The sequence below is a fragment of the Mustela nivalis genome (genome assembly GCF_964662115.1).
Source record: "Mustela nivalis genome assembly, chromosome: 19".
Taxonomy (NCBI): domain Eukaryota; kingdom Metazoa; phylum Chordata; class Mammalia; order Carnivora; family Mustelidae; genus Mustela; species Mustela nivalis.
In genome coordinates, this window is record NC_139038.1 from 15022659 (window position 1) to 15033034 (window position 10376).

The following is a 10376-nucleotide window of genomic DNA, read 5'->3' on the forward strand; positions in this document are numbered from 1 at the left end:
TGTGCTGACGTCTGTCCACGACTCAAAAAACACCGAGAAATCAGATGTGCCTGCTCCCCTCTCCCGGAGCGAACACGGTGGACGCTGCTGCACTCACAAGATTTACTGGGGTGGGGTGGGGTGGGGTGGGGTGGGGTTGGGGTGAATTCCACTCGCGTCCCCAGCAGGAGCGGTGCGGTCTGTGTTCTCGTGTGAACAGATGTTAACATACAATTTCTACCGAAACGGGGAGGCGGAGGTGAAAGTACGAGAGGGACTTCGGGTCCTGCTTCCCGGCAAAGCATCCGGACGGACTTTATCTTTGCGTTTTACGGAGTGTGTCTCCCCACTAAGCCCCGGCAAGAGAGAGAGAGGGTGGGAGGTGCTCCTGCCGCGGACGCCGGGGCCCCCGGACCCGTCCCTGCGAGAGGCGCCGCGGCATCCGTCTGAGCCGGGAGGCCCCGGGCCCGCCCGTCTGCTCCGACCGCCCCGGGGCGACCCCACCCCTGCAGGCCGCGGGCGCCGGGCCTCCCGTCGTGTGCCCGGCGGGGTGGACCGCACTGACCCGGCGGGCCGCAACCACCCAGACGCGGAACCGCTTCGGAGGACACGAAACCGCCCGACGGGAACCGCTCGGACAGGTCACCTTCCCTGAAATGCGCGTTTTTGAGCCACGAAAGCCTTTGGGGTTTCTTGAGAAGCCCCGGCTCAGGCTCTCTTCGCCCCCACGGCCCGGCGGGCCCCGCGGGGACGGTCGTCCGTCCGCAGGCGCCGCGGGCCCCGGGGACAGCGCGCGGGGAGCAGCGCCACAGCCTCAGCCAGGCCTGGGACCGCCCCTGAGTACGGACTGGTTGGGAAAGGACCTCGTTTACTCACGTCTCGGGGAGAGACGAGCACAGGCGGGCAGCGGCGGACGGACGGCGTCGCGAGACCCCCGCTGAGCCGGGGCCCGACGCGGGGCTCGACGCGGGGCTCGACGCGGGACCGCGGGACCCCGGGACCATGACCCGAGCCCGAGGCAGAGGCTTCTCCGACGGCGCCCCCGGCGCCCCCGGTCGGCTCCTCTCTGGGACGGCGGGGCCGGTCCTCACGGGCAGCCCCGCGCGGCCGGCGGGCGGCGCGAACCCGGGGCCGCGCGAGCACAGGCGGCCCGGTCGCCGCACCGAGGAGGCCGCGCGCGAGCGGCGACCGGGCTTCCTCCTCCGCGCGACCGGCCTCGGCGGCGCTGCGCGCGCAGCCTCCGTGCGCACCACGTGACCCGTCCTCGTCCGGCACGTGCGAGCCGGCAGTTCCCGCCGCCGCGCGGGAGGCCTGAGGGAAGACGAGACTCGCGCCGCGCGGCTGACGCAGCCCGAGTCCGGCCGCGTGTGGCAGAGCTCGAGCCTCCCACAGGCCGCCGCGACGGGGCGCGCGGACGCCGGCGAGGGAGCGCGGGCTTCGGCGGCAGGAGGCGGCGGTGAGGCGGCGGGAAGGAGGGGCGCGCGGACGAGGGAGCGGGAGGGTCGGCGGAGGCGGGACCCGGTCTCGCCACCAGGAGCCGCCCCCGGCCCGAACAGCCCGGACCCGTGGGCGTCTCGAACGCGCTCCCTCCTGGAGGCGGAGGCGGAGGCCCCTGCGCGGGGCAGTGGGCGGGGGAAGGCGGTGGCGTCGCGGCCACGCGGCCCGGGCAGCTCCGGAGCAAAGCGCCTCCGGCCTGGGGACCACGAGCCCGTGAGAGGCGCACCGCACCGAAGGACCGCACACGCGCGCACACGCACACACGCGCACACACGCGCGCGCACCATCTTCTCTGTCCTCGTTCACGCTTCTCGTTCCGAGCACGACCCTCTGAATGGCCTTAGAACCCGCCGGCGCGTCTCCTCCGCGCAGCCTGACGGGCGCGGCCGCATCCGTTTCCGCGGGCGCGGACGGCGCGGGCCGGCCTTCTCCCGGGGAGCCGACCCCGCGTATGGACGCACGTCCGAGAGCCGACTCCGCGCCCCACCCTTGCTCCGACGGCAGAGGCGGCCAGGAAACGCCAGGCTTCGGCCCAGCGGCCTTCACGGACGGTCGGTTCTCTTCCTGGGCCCCAAAGCTGTGCTCCGTCCGAAGAGCCCCAGCGTTTGACAAAAGCGCCGGTCGCCAAATGCTGACAACCTCGGGGCGCAGTACGGACGCATAAACGAGTCTCTCTCCTACTTCAGCTTCTCAGTAAGCCTCACACCCCTCGTGGGGCTTGAACTCATGACCCCATGCTCGACAGTCGCTCCCTCTACCCTCGGAGCCAGTCGGTGCCCTCCCATTCCAATATTTTAAATTCCACTTGAACGTGTCAGTTGTCTCAGTATTACATAACGACAGAGGCAGGAAGAAAATCTAATAAATGGCTCCAAAAAAGAACAGCTCAGAAAACAGCTCGCTGGCCAGAGGGGGACCGATGCGTGGAGATGGAAACAGACAGCTACCTGAGTCGCCTTGGAAAATGTGGTGACCCCACTTGCCTGAATTTCTCCTCTTTTACTAAATTAAATAGCATAATAGCCCCCAATCCGGAAGCACACCCCACTTTGAAACAGTTCGCCTGTTTCCAGCCTTTATTTACTGCACGTGACATCCTGACACTGTAAGAGACGGAAAGACACCGTTGGTTTCCCGGACAAACAGGCTCCAGCAAGGTACGACATCACTGTGACGTCCTTCAGGGGCTACGTCCACAAGCATTACCGAGACCTGTGACCCGCCACCAGCAGAACCTGGATGGGTCACATTCATTTGCTCCTCCAAGAGCCCATCTAGGCTGTCAGGCTGGGTGCTGGGCCACTGGAAATACAGAAATAATTGAGACGTGGTCCCTGCCTCAGTAGAACGTATGGTCTGTAATGGAGGATTTTATTTTATTTTTTTTTAATTTTGCTTTTTTGTTTTTGGGAAAGAGAGAGCGAGCCAGCCTGAGCAGGGGAGGGAGTCACAGGAGGAGAACCAGGTTCCCTGCTCAGCAGAGAGCCTGACACAGGACTCAATCCCAGGACCCTGGGATCCTGACCCGAGTCAAAGGCAGACCCTTAACAGACTGAGCCACCCAGGCGCCCCGTGTAATGGGGGATTTTAGAGTCAAGTGATCTGACGTTATAATGCTGGAAGCATGGAATGTTATGAGAACCCAGGAAGGAGAGGGAGAAAGTCGGGAACACACAGTTAAAACTAAAGCCCTTAGCAAATGCACAAGAAGACAGATATAAGAGGCAAGGCGGTGGCAAGGACAGCAAATGGCTTGTGGGACTGGAACCTCAGATGTGTTCAGAGGAGTGGGGTCCAGGGAAGGAGGCTGAGGATAAGGGGTCCTTTCTGAGGAAGGGGTTTAGGGGTCCAGGGAAGGGGCCTGACTCCACACACACATGTTAGGAGCCACTCGAAGGACTATAGCCTTGATCCTAGATAAGATGGGCCGTCACTGAGGACGTACAAGCAGGGAAGTGACATAGTGGACATTATACCGACAGTCAAATTGGGGGCTGAAACTAAATTCAGAAAAGAGCTTCTGCTTTGGATGCAGCCCGGTGTTGAAGAGAGGATCACGCAGGACACGCCTCCTCGTCAGATACACTTTCCTATTCAGTGGTGATTCAGGGAATTCTCAACACCCCTTCCAAGAGCCCCTCACTAGGCATGGGGAGAACAGCCCCATGTCAAAGCGTGTGTCTACCACGCCCTTGGGGAAGGGAATTGTAAGGTTGATGAAACACAGAATTTTCCAGGTTTCAGGGTCTCAGGTCTCCCCATGAAGGAACCAGTCTGCCCGATCTTCCTGGTTACGAAACCGTGTTGCAGGACATGTCTAGGAGGGTGTGGCCCTCATGCTGGACCCAACATGCTGTTGGTCCAACACGTGGTGTGAAAACAAGGCCATTGCCTGGTTTTCCATTGCTAGATGCTCCAAACTTTCTCTTGGCTTGAAAGGGATGCATTGCACAGACAGATCAGAGAAGGAAGTTGTGAGAATCCACTGCATTCCAAATAGGTCCACTCAGGAAAACACATGCACAGGCTAAATCACAGTTCCCTGTGCCACAGAGTTTGTTTTTAAGCGGACATCTTAAAGTTCTCTTTTAAAATTAACAGAAGGGTAGATTAGAAAGATCAGACAAATCTTACAAATGAAAATAACTAGAAAAGCTAGATGAAACAATACTTCTGCAGGTGCCTGAGTGGCTCGGTCATTAAGCATCTGTCTTCAGCTCAGGTCATGGTCCCAGGGTCCTGGGATCGAGCCCCACATCGGGCATCCCGCTTTGCAGGGAGCCTGCCTCTCCGCTCCTCTGCTGTTCCCCCTGCTTGTTCTCTCTCACTCTCAAGCTTGCTCTCTCTCAAACAAATAAATAAAATTTTTTAAAAAGAAGAAAATATTAGAAGGGGAATTAAAGAGTCATTAAAGAGAATGAACATGAAAATACAACATAACAAACGCGCAGTAGAAATGTTCAGAGGGAAATGTATAGCCATAAAACCTGCCTTAGGAAGAACTGAGATCTCAAATCAATAATGTAAACTTCCCCCTGAAGAAACCAGAACAAGAAGAGCAAGCGAAGCCCACAGCAAATAGATGGAAAGGGGGCGCCAGGGGGGCGTGGTCAGTGGAGCCGCTGACTCTCCATCTTGCTCAGGTCAAGATCTTGGGATTGCGAGATCAAGCCCAGGTCAGGCTCACACTGGGCATGGAGCCTGCTTGGGATTCTCTCTCTCCCTCTCCCTCTGTCCCTACCCCCACAGCTTCTCAGGGTTAGGGTTAGGATTGATGCGGGGCTCGATCCCAGGACCCTGGGATCATGACCTGAGCCAAAGGTGGATGCTTAACCGACGCAGCCCCCAGGCGCCCCGAACACCAGACATTTCACACGACATATTATAGCAGCTGTGAATTCTGATATTTTTCCCGGGAAGTTTGTTGTTACTGTTCTATTTTTAGCAAGCTGCCTAGACTCTGGAATCGCCTTCCCATGGCACACACTCATAATGTCTCCACTTGCTTTTTAATTTATATTTTCATTTTTTGTGAAATAAAATCTGAATTGTCCCTGAGCCTGTCTAGTAGAGGGGTCAGGTCATGATTGGTTGGAGATTCTGCTCATACACCTGAGCCAAAGAGGTTTTCACCCTTTGCTGACGGGCCTGGGGGCAAGTGGGAGAGGCTGTTCAAAATGTCTGTTTTCAAGTCTTTCCCAGCGTTTTCTCTCCACCACAGAGCTTGAGGCTTCCTGGATCTCCCCTGTGTAAACACACAAGCCCCCATTCAAGCAGGGATGCGTGGGGAGCTTGGTCGCCCTCTCTGGTTCTCTATCTCCTGGGATCTCCCTGGTAAATTCCTACAGAGCCCACTGGTCTGCCACCCGCCCCGGGGGGGCCTGCCACCTCAGGCTACCACTACTGAGCAACAAATCCTAAACCCAACCTCCCGCCCACCATGTTCTCCCGCCTCCTCACGGGCTCTCTGTCCACCCCCTGGGCACTAGAGCTGGCGACCAGAGGGATGCACACGGTCGTTGGCTCTGATAAGGTAAGCGTGTTGCAGGCTGCCGGTGCTGCGGCTTAAGATACACGAAGGTGTACTCCGGAGGGTCCCATCCAGAAACCAACCACCCCCTCCCCCCAAAGCATCTCGCTTCCTCCGCTGGCTGCCAATACCTTCACATTCTGGGCAGACCACCTCAAAGATTGGCTTCACTTCGCCTGCCTGGCCTAGATTCTTGACATCTCATTTTTTCCGAGTCCAACCCTCGCCAAAACCGCTAGCGTCATTATCACCGAGTTGCAAATCCCCCGTTCGCCGGGTATCGTGCGGTTCTAGACAAATTCTTGATTTTCCACCGTGTATTTGTGACGTTTCCAGCTTATACTACTTCTACCCAACAAATCCTCCAACCCCTTCCCCTCCAGTCCAATATATAGCATGTTTCTGTGGCACCAGCAACTTCATGGGCAAATTTCTTTTTCGTTGTTTTTAAAGATTTTATTTGACACAGCAAGAGCGGCACGAGCGGCAGGGAGGAGCAGAGGGAGAGGGAGACAAGCAGACTCCTTGCTGGGCAGGGAGCCCGACTCAGAACCTCAAGATCATGACCAAAGCCCAAGGCAACTGCTTGACCAACTGAGCCACCCAGACGCCCCTATGGGCACATTTCTCACACCTCAGAGCTACGGGCTCGATTTTCCATCTGGGTACGGCAGAGAGGCACATGCATGGAAGTGGGTTAAAACGAGTTACTCCCTTTCCTTGCTCTCCTGGTCTGTGCACTGGGGGGATGTGGGTGGGGTGGGGGTGCACACGGGAGTTGGGCTGGGGACAGGAAGCGCACCACTGCTGCCCCCTCCCAATGCCCTGCCCGGTGGAATCTTGGCTTTTCACGAGTTGCCGGAAGGACAGCTTCGAGGTAGGAAGCAAATCACGGGCCTGCCCTCCTGGACCAAGCTCTTCCTCCTGGAGGACTAGGGACAAGCCAGGACCTCTCTCCGGTCCACAGCAGCCCCGTCGGAGTGTGGGCCATAATCAGGCAAACCGGGGAGAGGCACACGTCCCAGACTGGTGGCCCTGGACCGTAGGGGCCGGGAACGACCGCGTTGCCTGGAAGCCAAAAGCCGAGACACTGCAGAGAGTTCAGTCTGGGACCCAGTGCACGGACTCAGTATGCCACGGCCCTGCTGTCAACCACAGGGGACACCACCGCAGGGGACCTTTTCTTTAGGGGATGTTTTGGTTATCGCGGCCACAGGGGCCTGTCCTCGGGAGCGGGGGCCAGCCGCAGGGCAGTGCAAAGACCTGTCTCATTCCCGAAGCCTTCCAGCATTTGCTCCGTCCTTCGTGTGGGGATGAAACACGCTCATAATCCTGGGAGCCTGGCACCCAACTCTATTTCGCACAAGTCCTTTTAAGACACACACTGTACTTTCTGGGAACACAACTAAACTGAGGGAAATTGAACAGAAATCCCATCTCTAGCCCCGCCGCAGGATCAGGGCGCCCATCCGAAATCCGCCGGTCACTGTCCTGCACAGCCATCCTCTCGCAGGCCAGGATCTAATCCCACTGTCCTCACTCCCAGGGTCGTTGTGCCCAGACCCTTACTTAACACGCACCCGAGTTCGTGACATGTTGCTTCCCTTCACTTGACTTTTATATTTTGGTAGTCCTCTATTTTTAAGTTACCTGTTGGCAAACGATATGATCTCTCTTTGCGGGATAGTAAAATTTATAAAAAGAAAAGCTTAGGACTGATCAGGTTGAGCTCAAGGTGCCAGTGAAAGCCATGGGGTCCCTGCTCCCTAAGTGTGACCTTGATTGCCTGCCCACGGGTGGCCTGCAGCTGCCCTAGCACAAGGGGCCCCTGGGCAGTGCCGGGCCAGGAAAGCAGCCAGGCCAAGCCTGGAACAGGTGCCCCGGACTGGAGGGAAAGCAAGGGGTCCCATTCTAGGTAGCAGTGTTCACAATGTGTGCCCGCGCGGGGAACCCGTGCCAAGGTGGTGGATGACCCGGCCTGGACACGGATGCGGCACGTGAACCAGTCACGTGGTCGTGGATGTGGTGCGGGGTAGACAGCTGGACTTGGCTGAAGGACAGAGACTCAGGTGTCTTTGGGAGGAAGTCTTCCAGATTCAGGAGGTGACTCAGGAGCCAGCCTGGAGATGAAGGGACAGGGAATGGTGTTTGACCCAGAACCTCAGGGAACAAAAAGTTTTCATTGGAAGTATCTTCCCTGGCCCCTTCTGTGTGCCTCTGTGTTTTGTTTTGTTTTGTTTTAAGGATTTTATTTATTGGGGTGCCTGGGTGGCTCAGTCATTAAGCATCTGCCTTTGGCTCACGTCATGATCCCAGGGTCCTGGGATCCAGCCCCATGTTGGGCTCCCTGCTCGGCGGGGAGCCTGCTTCTCCTTCTCCTACTGCCCCTGCTTATGTTTCTGCTCTCGCTCTGTCAAGAAAATAAACAAAATCTTAAAAAAAAAAAAAGAAAAATATTTCATTTATTTGAGAGAGTACGGGCAAGGGGAGAGGGCGGACAGAGAGCGAGCAGGCTTCCCGCCAAGCAGGGAGCCCGGCACAGGACGCGATCCCAGGACCCTGGGATCATGACCTGAGCTGCAGGCAGACGCTTAACTGACTGAGCCACCCAGGCTCCCCTGCCGTTGTATTTTTTTGGATTATCTTTTTAGATTAACAGCTACTTCATCTTCAGAACGAAGGCGTGGTCAGTGTGATTTCAAGACCTCCGGCTCCCAAGCTCCAAGACCCAGACAGGCCGCAGCTTTCTCAAAACGGCGAAACGAATCCCTGACCACTAGACTCATGGCGTCCAGACCCTGAAACCTCTCCACCGTGAGCCACTCACAAATTATCCAGATCGGTGGTTTTGAAACCGCAGGCTGCCCTCCATTAGCTGCCATGTAATCGGTTTAGCACTGGAGCTCGGTTTTAAAATTAAATGGAAGAAACTCGACTTTAAAAATACCGCTGTGGGGGCTCCTGGGTGGCTCAGTGGGTTAAAGCCTCTGCCTTCGGCTCAGGTCATGATCCCAGGGTCCTCGGATCAAGCCCCGCATCGGGCTCTCTGCTCAGTGAGGAAGCCTGCTTCCTCCTCTCTCTGCCTGCCTCTCTGCCTACTTGGGGTCTCTGTCAAATAAATAAATAAAATCTTTAAAAAAAAAAAAATACCGCTGTGTGCCATGACGTTCAGCTTCCTTTCGGGCATCGGTTCCCATCCTCGCTGAGAAGCACTGCGGCCCAGGAAGAGTCGCCTTGTGTCCTTCCTGCTCATCTACCCCCAGGCGACTCGCGGTGACCCGCCAGACTCACTCCTGCACACTGGCCCTCAGCTCTTCCTTCTAAGCAGCACGTACAGCGCAGCACACACTGTTCGAGGTGCTTGGCGTCAGTCCGCCGCGTCCTCGACGCATGCCGTGGGTGCCGTCACCCTTATTTCCCAGGTGAGGAAGCGGGGCCGTGGAGAGGTGAGGCCGCTAGGCCCAGCCAGAGCCCCGCATGCGGGGGCTGGAGCCGAGGCTCATTCTGGCCACGCGGGACGTCTGGTCTGAGAACTCTCTTCCAGGACCTGTCCTTGCAGGGCCTCGGCAGCAGCAACCTGGAGGAATCCTGTCCTTGGGAGGGGACAGAGGTCCCCACAGGCTTCCCCTGCTCCACCCAGCAAGGAGCCAGGGCCCCTGAAGCCCGGCCTCTGAGCTCTAGGGCTTCTCCCAAGGTGCCATCCGCGTGTGACCACCCGGGGTCTCGGGCCATCAGCCAAAACCCCGACGAGCCTCTATAGCCCGTGAGATCACAAACACCGGTTCACGGACGTTCTCACCGACTAGAAGGACATGCCAAAAGGACAAGTATTTTGTCTAGGCGCCACTGTACCTCTAGCTCCCGGAACAGGGGTGGCACTTCCGAGAAACTGCAGAAGTATGTGTTACTGAGTAAGCAGGAGTTGGGAGGGAAAAGTCTGCATAAAACCAGAAGCAGAGCCCACCCCCGTTCCCTTCGGACAGGGCACCACACCTGCCATCTGGTCCTGCAACGGCTGACCCACTCCGGTTCACGCCTCAGCGACAAGCAGCCGAGGGAAGGAGTCTGGAGTCCTCAGGAGGGAAGAGGCTCTTAGAGGGGAGCTTCTGTGAGCAAGATCACAAGCCCGACCGGCCTCCACGCCGCCCCCAGGTCTGCGCGTTCATCCTGCGAGTTTCCGCTTTCTCCGTACTCGGGGCTCGTCTGTGATCAGCACCTTCAGGCTCTGCCCACCCCCGGGACATGAAGTGGTTTCAAAGCATTATCTGGGCCCTGGCGTGTCAGATTCACACACAGCGGACAGGAGACGTGAGCTCTCCTCGCCCAGGGGCTCTCGCTTGTCCGAGCTGCGCTGAACCAGCAGAGCACACGGACCGCTGGGGACCAGGAGGGAGCAGGGGGCAGCAGCGCCCGACCCGGGACAGAGAAGGCCGGAGAGGGGCGGGAGGTGGAAACAGACGGGCCTGGGGAGGTGTCCTGTCCCACGGTGTCTAGAAACGGACCCCTACCACCCTGCACCTGCTGGGGAGGGAGGAGAGACCCTCGGAGCCCCTGCCCACTGCAGGAGGGAAGAAGTCACTTGGTGACCACGATCTCCTCCACGCATTGCTGCAGGGGACGCAGCAGCCGGCGGAGGCAGCCTGGCACACGGGGGGCTCCGCGGCAGGAGGCAGCGCGGCCGGAAGTCTGCTTCTCCTAACTCAGGCCGAGAGCACGCGAAGGGCTTATGTGACTGAGCGGGGTCTTCCAACGCCCACACCTGCGCCATCGCTCCCTCGAGCTCTGTTCCTTCCTTTACCTACGTCTGGGCAGGATTTGGGCCACGTCTGTGAGGACCTGTTGGGCCGGTGCACAGAAGGAGAGTGCACTC